This window comes from Lipotes vexillifer, unplaced genomic scaffold (assembly GCF_000442215.2).
Source record: "Lipotes vexillifer unplaced genomic scaffold, Lipotes_vexillifer_v1.1 scaffold297, whole genome shotgun sequence".
NCBI classification, from domain to species: Eukaryota; Metazoa; Chordata; class Mammalia; order Artiodactyla; family Lipotidae; genus Lipotes; species Lipotes vexillifer.
Genome location: NW_006772098.1, coordinates 1,659,656 through 1,670,764, shown reverse-complemented (window position 1 = coordinate 1,670,764; position 11,109 = coordinate 1,659,656).

Genomic DNA, 11,109 nt, shown 5'->3' with positions numbered 1-11,109 from the left:
AAAAATGAAAAGATAATGTGAAAAAGAAATTCATATTTATTTACAGGTATAACGATTCATGCATTGATAACAAAAAGGCAGCAATATGCTTGCTTTATGGTTGCCTGGTGTCATTGGTATGATTGCTTCACTGTAGCTTACACACTAATGAATGGTTATAAAACTTTTATGGCAGACAGCATTACAGTCATATTCATAATACAGTATTGGAAATATTGTTACATTAAAAAAAATCACTTACCTGTGATGATCGGTTGATAAGCAGTTTCTCTAATTATGAGACAGAGGCATATTGTCTGGTAATGTAATTCTCTGGAGGCATAGTTACAAAACAGTAAAAAACAGACGCATCATTAATTTTATATTAAATATCACTTACTTTATGCCTGTATAAAGATAGACTAGTGTATACCTATATTTTATGCATTCATGACAAACCTTTTTCTTAATGTTTTTGATATTTCTAGGCTACACGGTTAGTCCGCAAACTTTTTCAAATTGTTGCAAATCTCCAAAAAGTTTTCTAATACATTTATTGAAAAAAATCCGTGTACATGTGGACTCACAATTCAAACCCTTATTTTTCAAGGGTCAACTGTATTTGCATCTAAATTGATTCTTTGGTCATTATTACAGTTTAGTATAAAAATATAAAATTTCCAAACTCTTGCTTGAGTAGGACTCTATTTAATGCCCCCAAATTTAGCTGTATTCTATTAAAGTAATCAAATAAGGAGACCATTAGACTGAGGTGGCTCTAATACCTTGGGAGCCTATGTAAGCAAACAAAAACCTAAGCCAGAGGCAATGCACTCGAATCTAAGGAAAGGAAACTTAGGAACAACCGATCACAAACAGCCAATTAGGTTTTCCCAAATAAAGCAGCCAAGTACGCTATAGCCAATCAGATAATTCCCTTGCTCTACTTCTGCTCTGTCCTAGAAAAGCCTTTTTCCTAGATTCTATCCATGGAGTGCTCCTAACCGCTTTCTATTTGGCACTGCCTGATTCAAGTGGTTGTTTGCTCAAATAATCTCTTGTAAATTTAATGTACCTCAGTTCTGTCTTCTTGTTTCCTTAGAAAGTATGAACCAGACTTCACCTGTTTCCGTATTTTTCTGCCTCCTCAGCAACTCTCTTAACCTCCCTGGTCTGTTTCTTTGTCTGTACCGGAGTAATTATAAAAGTAGCTACCTCATCGAAATGTGATGATTAAGTAAATTTGATTATTAAGTAAGTTATGTATACTAAGCTTTTTGAATATGCCTGATATAGCAAACTCTGTGTGCCAGTAAATCTACTACTTTATCAATAAAGATGAAGTTGTTTTCTGTACTTGGTAAATTTTATTCATTCATTACCCCACTTCAATCTTTTTTTAAAAAATATACTTTTTTTTTTAGAACAGTTTTAGATTTATAGGAATGTTGACCAGAAGCATAGGGAGTTCTCCCAAAACCACCTTCCCACACATGCACAGCCTTCCTGACTACCAGCATACACCACCAATATGATACATACATTATAATCGATGAACCTACATTGACGGGATTTTTTACGGCAGTGAAACTAGTCTGTATGATACTGTAATAGTGAATACATGTCATTATACACTTGTCTGAACCCTTAGAATATACAACACCAAGAGCTAACCGTAACGCAAGCTATGGACTTTGGGTGATGATGTGTTCATGTAGCTTTATTTTTTTGAATTTTATTTTTTTATACAGCAGGTTATTAGTTATCTATTTTATACATATTAGTGTATATATGTCAATCCCAATCTCCCAATTCATCCACCCCCCCGCTGCACCCCACTTTCCCCCCTTGGTGTCCATATGTTTGTTCTCTACATCTGGGTCTCTATTTCTGCCTTGCAAATTGGTTCATCTGTACCATTTTTCTAGATTCCACATATATGCGTTAATATACAATATTTGTTTTTCTGATTATGACTTACTTCACTCTGTATGACAGCCTCTAGGTCCATACACGTCTCTACAAATGACCCAATTTCATTCCTAATATTCCATTGTATATATGTACCATATCTTCTTTATCCATTCATCTGTGGATGGGCATTTAGGTTGCTTCCATGACCTGGCTATTGTAAATAGTGCTGCAATGAACATTGGGGTGCATGTGTCTTTCTGAATTATGGTTTTCTCTGGGTATATGTCCAGTAGTGGGATTGCTGGGTCATATAATAATTCTTTTTTTTTTTAACATCTTTATTGGAGTATAATTGCTTTACAATGGTGTGTTAGTTTCTGCTTTATAAAAAAGTGAATCAGCTATACATATACATATATCCCCATATCTTCTCCCTCTTGAGCCTCCCTCCCACCCTCCCTATCCCACCCCTCTAGGTGGTCACAAACCACCGAGCTGATCTTGCTGTGCTATGTGGCTGCTTTCCATTAGCTATCTATTTACATTTGGTAGTGTATATATGTCCATGCCACTCTCTCACTTCGCCCCAGCTTACCCTTCCCCCTCCCCGTGTCCTCAAGTCCATTCTCTATGCCTGCGTCTTTATTCCTGTCCTGCCCCTAGGCTCTTCTGAACGATTTTTTTTTTTAGATTCCATATATATGTGTTAGCATACAGTATTTGTTTTTCTCTTTCTGACTTACTTGACTGTATGACAGTCTCTAGGTTCATCCACCTCACTACAAATAACTCAATTTCATTTATTTTTATGGCTGAGTAATATTCCATTGTATATATGTGTCACATCTTCTTTATCCATTCATCTGTCGATGGACACTTAGGGTGCTTCCATGTCCTGGCTATTGTAAATAGAGCTGCAAAGAACATTGTGGTACATGACTCTTTTTGAATTATGGTTTTCTCAGGGTATGTGCCCAGTAGTGGGATTGCTGGGTTGTATGGTAGTTCTATTTTTAGTTTTTTAAGGAACCTCTATCCTGTTCTCCATAGTGGCTGTATCAATTTACATTCCCACCAACAGTGCAAGAGGGTTCCCTTTTCTCCACACCCCCTCCAACATTTGTTGTTTGTAGATTTTCTGATGATGCCCATTCTAACTGGTGTGAGGTGATACCTCACTGTAGTTTTTGTTTGTTTGTTTGTTTGTTTTTTGCAGTACACAGGCCTCTCACTGTTGTGGCCTCTCCCGTTGCGGAGCACAGGCTCCGGACGCACAGGCTCAGCGGCCATGGCTCATGGGCCCAGCTGCTCCGCGGCATGTGGGGTCTTCACGGACCGGGGCACGAACCCACGTCCCCTGCATCGGCAGGCGGACTCTCAACCACTGCGCCACCAGGGAAGCCCCTCACTGTAGTTTTGATTTGCATTTCTCTAATGATTAGTGATGTTCAAATTGCCTATATTGGAAATACACTATTTCTTTTATTTTTTCTCTTTTAACATCTTTATTGGAGGAAAGATGCCAGTGTCCTTGTCCCCAAGGTGAGCCACATCCACCCCCTGCCTCTGCAGGAGACCCTCCAACACTAGCAGGTAGGTCTGGTTCAGTCTCCTATGGGGTCACTGCTCCTTCCCCTGGGTCCTGATGTGCACACTACTTTGTGTGTGCCCTCCAAGAGTGGAGCCTCTGTTTCACCCAGTCCTGTCGAAGTCCTGCAATCAAATCCTGCTAGTGTTCAAAGTCTGATTCTCTGGGAATTCCTTCTCCTGTTGCCAGACCCCCAGGTTGGGAAGCCTGACATGGGGCTTGGAAACTTCACTCCAGTGGGTGGACTTCTGTGGTATAAGTGTTCTCCAGTTTGTGAGTCATCCATCCAGCGGTTATTGGATTTGGTTTTATTGTGATTGTGCCCCTTGTTCCGTCTCATTGTGGCTTCTTCTTTTTCTTTGGATGTGGGGTATCTTTTTGGGTGAGTTCCAGTGTCTTGCTGTCGATTATTGTTCAGCAGTTAGTTGTGATTCCATCGCTCTCGCAAGAAGAAGTGAGTGCACGTCCTACTACTCCGCCATCTTGAACCAACCTCCCATGTGGGTTTATTGATTGAAACAGGTGTGGGGGATGTTGGCAGTGAGGGAAGCTGGTATGAGTGGGGCAGGGTGTATATGGGAAATCTCTGTACCTTCCTCTCAGTTTTGCTATGAACCTCAAACTGCTCTAAAAAATCCTCTATGCTGGACCTTTTCCCTCCTCCTAACCTCTGTCATGCACTGATCTTTTTACTGTCTTCATAGTTTTGCCTTTTCCTGAATGTCATATAGTTGGAATCATATAGTCTTTTTAGATTGCCTTCTTTCACTTAGTACATCATATACATTTAAGTTTCCTCCATATCTTCTCATGGCTTGACAGCTCATTTCTTTTTAGCACTGAATAATATAGTTAATTGTATGGATGCCCACAGTTTACTAAATCCTTAACCACTTACTGAAGGACATCTTGGTTGCTTCCAAGTTTTGGCAATTATGAATAAAGCTGCTATAAACATCTGTGGACTTCCCTGGTGGCACAGTGGTTAAGAATCCACCTGCCAATGCAGGGGACCTGGGTTTGAACCCTGGTCCAGGAAGATCCCACATGCCATGAAGCAACTAAGCCCATGCACCACAACTACTGAGCCTGAGCTCTAGAGCCCATGTGCCACACTACTGAAGCCCGTGCGCCTAGAGCTTGTGCTCTGCAAAAAGAGAAACCACCACAACGAGAAGCCCATGCATCACAGTGAAGACCCAATGCAGCCAAAAAATAAAAATAAATAAATAAAAATAAAAACTGCTATAAACATCTGTGTGCAGACTTTTGTGTGGACATAAGTTTTAAACTCATTTGGATAAATACTAAGGGGCACAATTGCTAGACTGTATTGTAAGAGTACATTCAGTTTTATAAAAACTGTTAAACTGTCTTCCAAAGTGTCTGTGCCATTTTACATTCCCACCAGCAGTGAATAAGAGTTCTTGTTGTCCCACATCCTTGTTAACATTTAGTGTTGTCAGTGTTTTGGATTTTGGCCATTCTAATAGATCTGTAGTGGTATCTCATTGCTGTTTAATTTGCAATTCCCTAATGATGTAAGGTGTTGAGCACCTTTTCATATGATTACTTGTCATCTGCATATCTTCTTTGGTTAGGTGTCTATTCTTTTGCTCATTGTTAATTAGTTTATTTGCCTTATTGTTGAATTTTAAGGGTTTGTTGTATATTTTGGATAACAGTCCTTTATCAAGCATATCTTATGTAAATATTTCTCTCAGTCTGTGGCTTGTTTTCTCATTCTCCTGACCTAAGTCAATCTTTTAAATTAAAAAAAATTTTTTTAATTAGAAAAACATTACATTAGAAACTTAAAACAGAGTGACAAGAAACAACATTTGAACAACCAAAGAAGGGTGTGGTGTTTTGGTTTATATTTGTAAATTTTTGCTGAAAAATACTAAGTGTCTTTTTTTTTTTTTTTTTTCTTGCGTTATGCGGGCCTCTCACTGTTGTGGCCTCTCCCATTTGCGGAGCACAGGCTCCGGACGCGCAGGCTCAGCGGCCATGGCTCACGGGCCCAGCCGCTCCGCGGCATGTGGGATCTTCCCGAAACGGGGCACGAACCCGCGTCTCCTGCATCGGCAGGCGGACTCTCAAGCACTGCGCCACCAGGGAAGCCCAATACTAGGTGTCTTGATTGCTTTTCTAGTCCTTTTTTTCCTAATTAAAAAAAAATTGGGGGCTGCGCTAGCATGAGGTATCTTAGTTTCCCAACCAGGTCCAGGATCGAACCTGCACTCCCTGCATTGGATGTGTGGAGTCTTAACCGCTGGACCCCCAGGGAAGTCCCCTCTTTTCTAGGCTTTTAAAGAACATTTGTACTTTGAAATAATTTTAGATGTGCAGAATTGCAAAGTTAGTAGAGTACTGGTTTACCCTTCCCCCCCAGCCTCCCTTAATGTTAACATCTTACATAACATTGATACATAATCACAACTAAGAAATTAACATCAGAACAACACTTAGCTGAACTGCAGACTGTTAGGATTTGATCAGCTTTTCCACTAATGTCCTTCTTCCGTTCCAGGATCCCACAGAGGACATCACATTGCACTATTTGTTACATCTCCTTAGTGTCCAATCTTTTATGGTTTCTCTGTCCCTCCATGTACTTCATGATTTTAACACTTTTACCTGAGTACCAGTCAGGTATTTTGTAGAATATGTCTCAATTTCTCATGATTAACTGGACTGGGGTTATGGAGTTTTGGGAAGAATACCGCAGAGGTAGCGTGACCTTCTGATTTTGACATATTAATGGGGACACAACATCAACATGACTCATACTGTTGATATTAACCTTGATCATTTGGTTAAGGTGGTGTCTGCCAGGTTTCTCTCCTGTAGTTACAAAGTTTCCCACTCCATGCTCTGTTCATTAGAGGCTAGTCACTAAATCTGGACCCCATTCCACCTCCTGGAACCGTAGTAATTAACAGGCACCACAATAATTAATAAATACTGTGGGGTGATACTTTGAGGCTATGCTAATATCCTGTTTAATATCCTGTTTCTCCTTAAAGTTTTGCCCACTAATTTTAGTATCCATCAGTGGAATTTTCCTGCAGCAATAACAACTGTGGCATTGTAATGATGGTTTTCTATTTCTGTCATTTCTGCTACATTTATTTTTGGAATCCTTTTGTAAAAATAGTTTTGTCCCCATTTATTTATGTATTCAATCATTTACTCATGTCATGGATATTTATTTTACTCTTTGTGTTATCATCTACTACTACTGTTTATTGCTTTGGTCAAATTTTCCCAGCTCTGGGCACTGGGAGATCTTTAAGGTTGTCTCCCGTATCCTGTTCACATGTCCCCATCCTGCTGCATTTTTTTTTTTTTAAACTCATCTCGAGTACTTTCTTATACTCTATAGCCTCAAAAGATGCCCATCTTATATTTTCCCTGCCCCACATTTGGAGGACTGGCTAGAAAAAATGTGTATACATATATATGTGTATACATACATATGCACACTCATACACACAAATACAGCAGTGTCTATTTCTACATCTCTTCTCATGTATATGTACATATTAAAAGTCATGAGTTGACACCAATAACCCTTATTCCAATTCAACACCTGGGTTCTTTATGGCTTTCCAACTTTCTGTATCTGTAAACTTCTTGTCCGATAGTGAGAAACCTGGCTTCCATTAACCCCGATAGGTTGACTTGTTTGCTCAACCCCCTTTTATGATCCCAATCTCCTGGCCGCACCGCCGTCACCCCAGTCCACCACTTCTGCACCTCTTCCCTCAAAGACCTCAGTGCTGCTAATTCCCCACAGGAAAGGGGAAGGAGGAGGGGAGTCTGCCATTTTGAAGAACCGTGTTTCAACAGACAAGACTCCAGAGAGACCCACACAGCCATCTTGGGATTTAGTCCTGGGGACCGAAAACCACCCAGGCAATGTGTTTTTCCCATGAAGGCTCTGAGGAAAATGTTCGTTATATTTTTTATCTGGAGCCTCAGGTTTTCGCCTGTCAACCTGCCCTAAGACACTTTCACTTATCAAGGCAGGTGCTTCTTCAGAGATCCTGGGAAGAATTTCCCTCGGATCACAGTGTAATTCTCACATGACCCATGGTTCCTAAAGTCACCTCAACGTGGGCAGAAGAAAACCTTTCGTCCCCAAGCAGCATCTGAAATGGACACAACCTGCCTCACATTGACCCCTTTATTTGTTTCACCAACTAGCCCAGATCTGCACTTTGACATCCTGATTAGGACCAACTCTGGCATCTGCCTGTTATGCCTTCTCAGCTGCTCCCATCTGCTTGTTATGTCTTCTCAGCTGTAGGTGACATTCCCCACCTACCCCCAAGTAGGAGCCCTGTTGGGGTGGACCACGAGAACAGCCCTTATTGAGTCAGGCCTGGCTTTCCTGCCCGGATGCTCTTCTCTGTCATCAACCCCATGCCAATCCTGGCGCTGAAGGGTGGAGCCTGTGACATTCTATAGTCACGAATGTAATTTAAAAGTCAGAAGTTAGCTTAGATGAAACAGCCACGGAAGTCTGTTCTCCAGCAAATCAGATCCTGGTAGGGTCAGTAAATTAGCATTTTTCTCTGAGTCAGTTTCGCTTGAACTAATTTAGTGTTCCTTTGCTCACCACCCTTTGTTGGATTTTCTCAAGCTCTTTGTGACTCATTGAAAACACATACTTGTGCCTCTCTTCATACATTACTTAAAGATCAGCGTGTCAGCAAATAACTTATTAGCAGAGAGCTAGTGAAATGGAGGGATGACTGACAATTGCTCAACGTCTAGGAAAAACACATTACCAAATAGAGCACGTTGGGAAATGAGTATAGAGGCTTGAAAGCCTTAATCTGCAATTCTAGGTCTGAATGCAGAGTGGATTAATATAAAAACGGAGAGTTGTGCCTATTGATTGATGGGAAAAAAATCAGGATATTCCTTTCGTGCAGTATTCATTAAGCACTGACAAAGCCACTGTTTCACCATATTTTGGCTTTTCTTATATGTCATCAGAGACAGAAATTAAATTTTTTTTATTTGGGCCTGTCGGATCTGAATGATGAAAATACTAGCAAATTAGCTAAAAAATTTACAGTGCTGTTTGGCATTGTGAGAGCTGAGATTTTAGAAAGGGGATGTGTGGATAAGAGGAAGAAGTCATTAAAGTTACAAAGATAGCACTTTGGGGGAAGACTGAACTGTAAGGAAGAAAAATATGGCAGTGCTTGTTGCATGGTGATTCTCCTCTAGCTGATCCACATTCAAATACTGAGCCTCTTCCATGTGTGGGAATGACAGTGATGGCCGTGGCAAGTGATAGAGGTAACCCTCCACGCAGGACATGAGTAGGGCTTTAGAGGCAGGATCTGTGCAGAGTGTGGGGGGCCTCCTTCCATCACTATGCTTCTGGAATATTCAGTGATGTCTGCAGTTTCTGTTATTAAAATGACACATATCTTTTTGTGTTGCTGAATGCTCTTGTTATCAGGACAGAGGAATATCTTAAACATTAATAACCATCAAAATTCTAGATTACTGGTTTTCCTCCCAGCAGTGAGAAAAACTAACTAAAATAGGATGAGGATGCACTGGGCAGTAGGCAATGATGAGAAAGGTGGGACTACTTCTGCTGAAAGTGGAAGGATGGACAAAAATAAATATACTAAACCTTCTAGAGCAAGAGCTCAACTGTGGATCTGGAAGATTCTGATGTTCAGGGGTGTTGAATGAAAAATAGATCTTTTATCATATCAGCACATTCTTGCATTTTCTTTTCCTTTTATTCACTACTTGCTGTGCCTGCAGTTTCTTCTATTCAAAATGCAATTAATATGACTGAAACTGTAACAGCAGTAGAAACCATTTTACCCAGACTTAGATCCCTGTTCTGCATAAAATTTGGAAACTCCTAAAAGTTTGTATCCAATTATGTAATATTATAAGCAATCTACTGTTATTAAAATCTTAAAATCTATAGTCAAAACACAACTAAAATATCATATTATATATGCTTTATTTCAAATGAGCCAACTGATAAAAACCTGCAAAGCAGCTATTAACATTAGGTAATTGTCTGCATCTGAAAGTTAAATGCTCCAAGGACCCAAAAGGAACACTTGGCTGACAAGGTCATGCAAAAAGGGTCCTTCCTTTAGATTTGATATTCAAAAATATTTCATTAGACAGTAGCGACAATTGGAGTTTTTATCATTATAACGTTTTGATTTGGTGGTGACTTTTGTTGTATGGATCTGTATTGTTACGAGGCCAAGCAAATTCACTTTTCAAAAATTGGGTGAGGAATAATAGTTTCTCCTTAGTACAGAGTAATTGTGTTTCGTTTTCTCTAATTTCTTGTTTCTACTCTTACCCCACCAGAGTCTATTTGCATATAACAACTAGAGTAATCTTCTCAATGTAAATAGGATTATGTCACCCTCTGCTTTGACTTTCCAACCGTTTGTATTTAAAATTGGAACTCCCTTACTGTTGTTCTGAAGCTGAAAAGAATGAACCCTTTCTCTCCAAGCTCATCTCATGACACTTTCCACTGGCTCTTTCTAATCTCTGTTCTAATCATACAGACCATCTTTCTAGATAAACTGCCTGCTTCAGTCCTATCTTAGATCTTTGTCATTGCTGTTCACACTGCCTTGAAAGCCCTGCTCCCTGATTTTTGCATGACTGGCTGTTTAATCAGTCTCCACTCAAATGTTATCTCCTCAGTAAGGTCTTCCTTGCTTTCCAAACCTAAGGTAACATCGATCCCAGTTAACGGCAACCTCCACAGAGAAGGGCCATTGTCTATCTCCCCACCCTCTACTCCCATACTTCCAGTCTGATAACAGTCTGGAGCTACATAAATATTTCTTGAATGAGTAAATGAATAAATTCTTTCTTCTTTTCTTGGATGGTTAATTGATAACCCACAGATACTGCACAGTAGTAAAGAAGAGAGTTTGACAATTAGCGTCATCAACTCCTAGGAGATCAGGTTTCTCTGGCTTTTGACCTAAGAGCAGACCTTTGTGTATAGAAAAAACAAATGCTGCTGGTTTATTCAGAGTATAGTCTCTTCAGATTAGTCAATCAGACAATACGAATCACTAATTAAATACAATATAATACAGTACAAATTAAAAAGAAGGCTGTGAGGAGAGTTCAAGAGAGGTTGCAGGGTGGACCTGATATATAGATTAACCAAGAGAATCCTTATTCTCAATGTCAAGGCCTCAAGATAGAATGGGAAAGGACACTGACAGAGGGCTTGGCAGTGACTCTTTGATGCTTTCTAGATGTACCAGGAAAACTGAGTTATGTGGGACACATAGCAAGAAAGCCAATCTCTGTGTTAAACCAGCAGTTAATCTAGAGTAAGGGAAATTTTCCACAAAAGAACGTTGGGGAAGCAGTGGTAGAGCAATTCATAGAGGGTTAGAGAGTAAGTCTCTGTGTGTGTAGCCTAGGGGGTAAAACACAGCTAAAATAGATACTAAGGGCCTCCTGGAAGGGTGAAAAAGTTTCTAAAAATAAAGGTTGTGTGTAAAGGGAGAAAGAGGCTATCTCAAACTTGGTCCTTAATGATAATTATGGGTGAGAAATGGAATGCTCTGTTCGGGACTGGTTGTAGG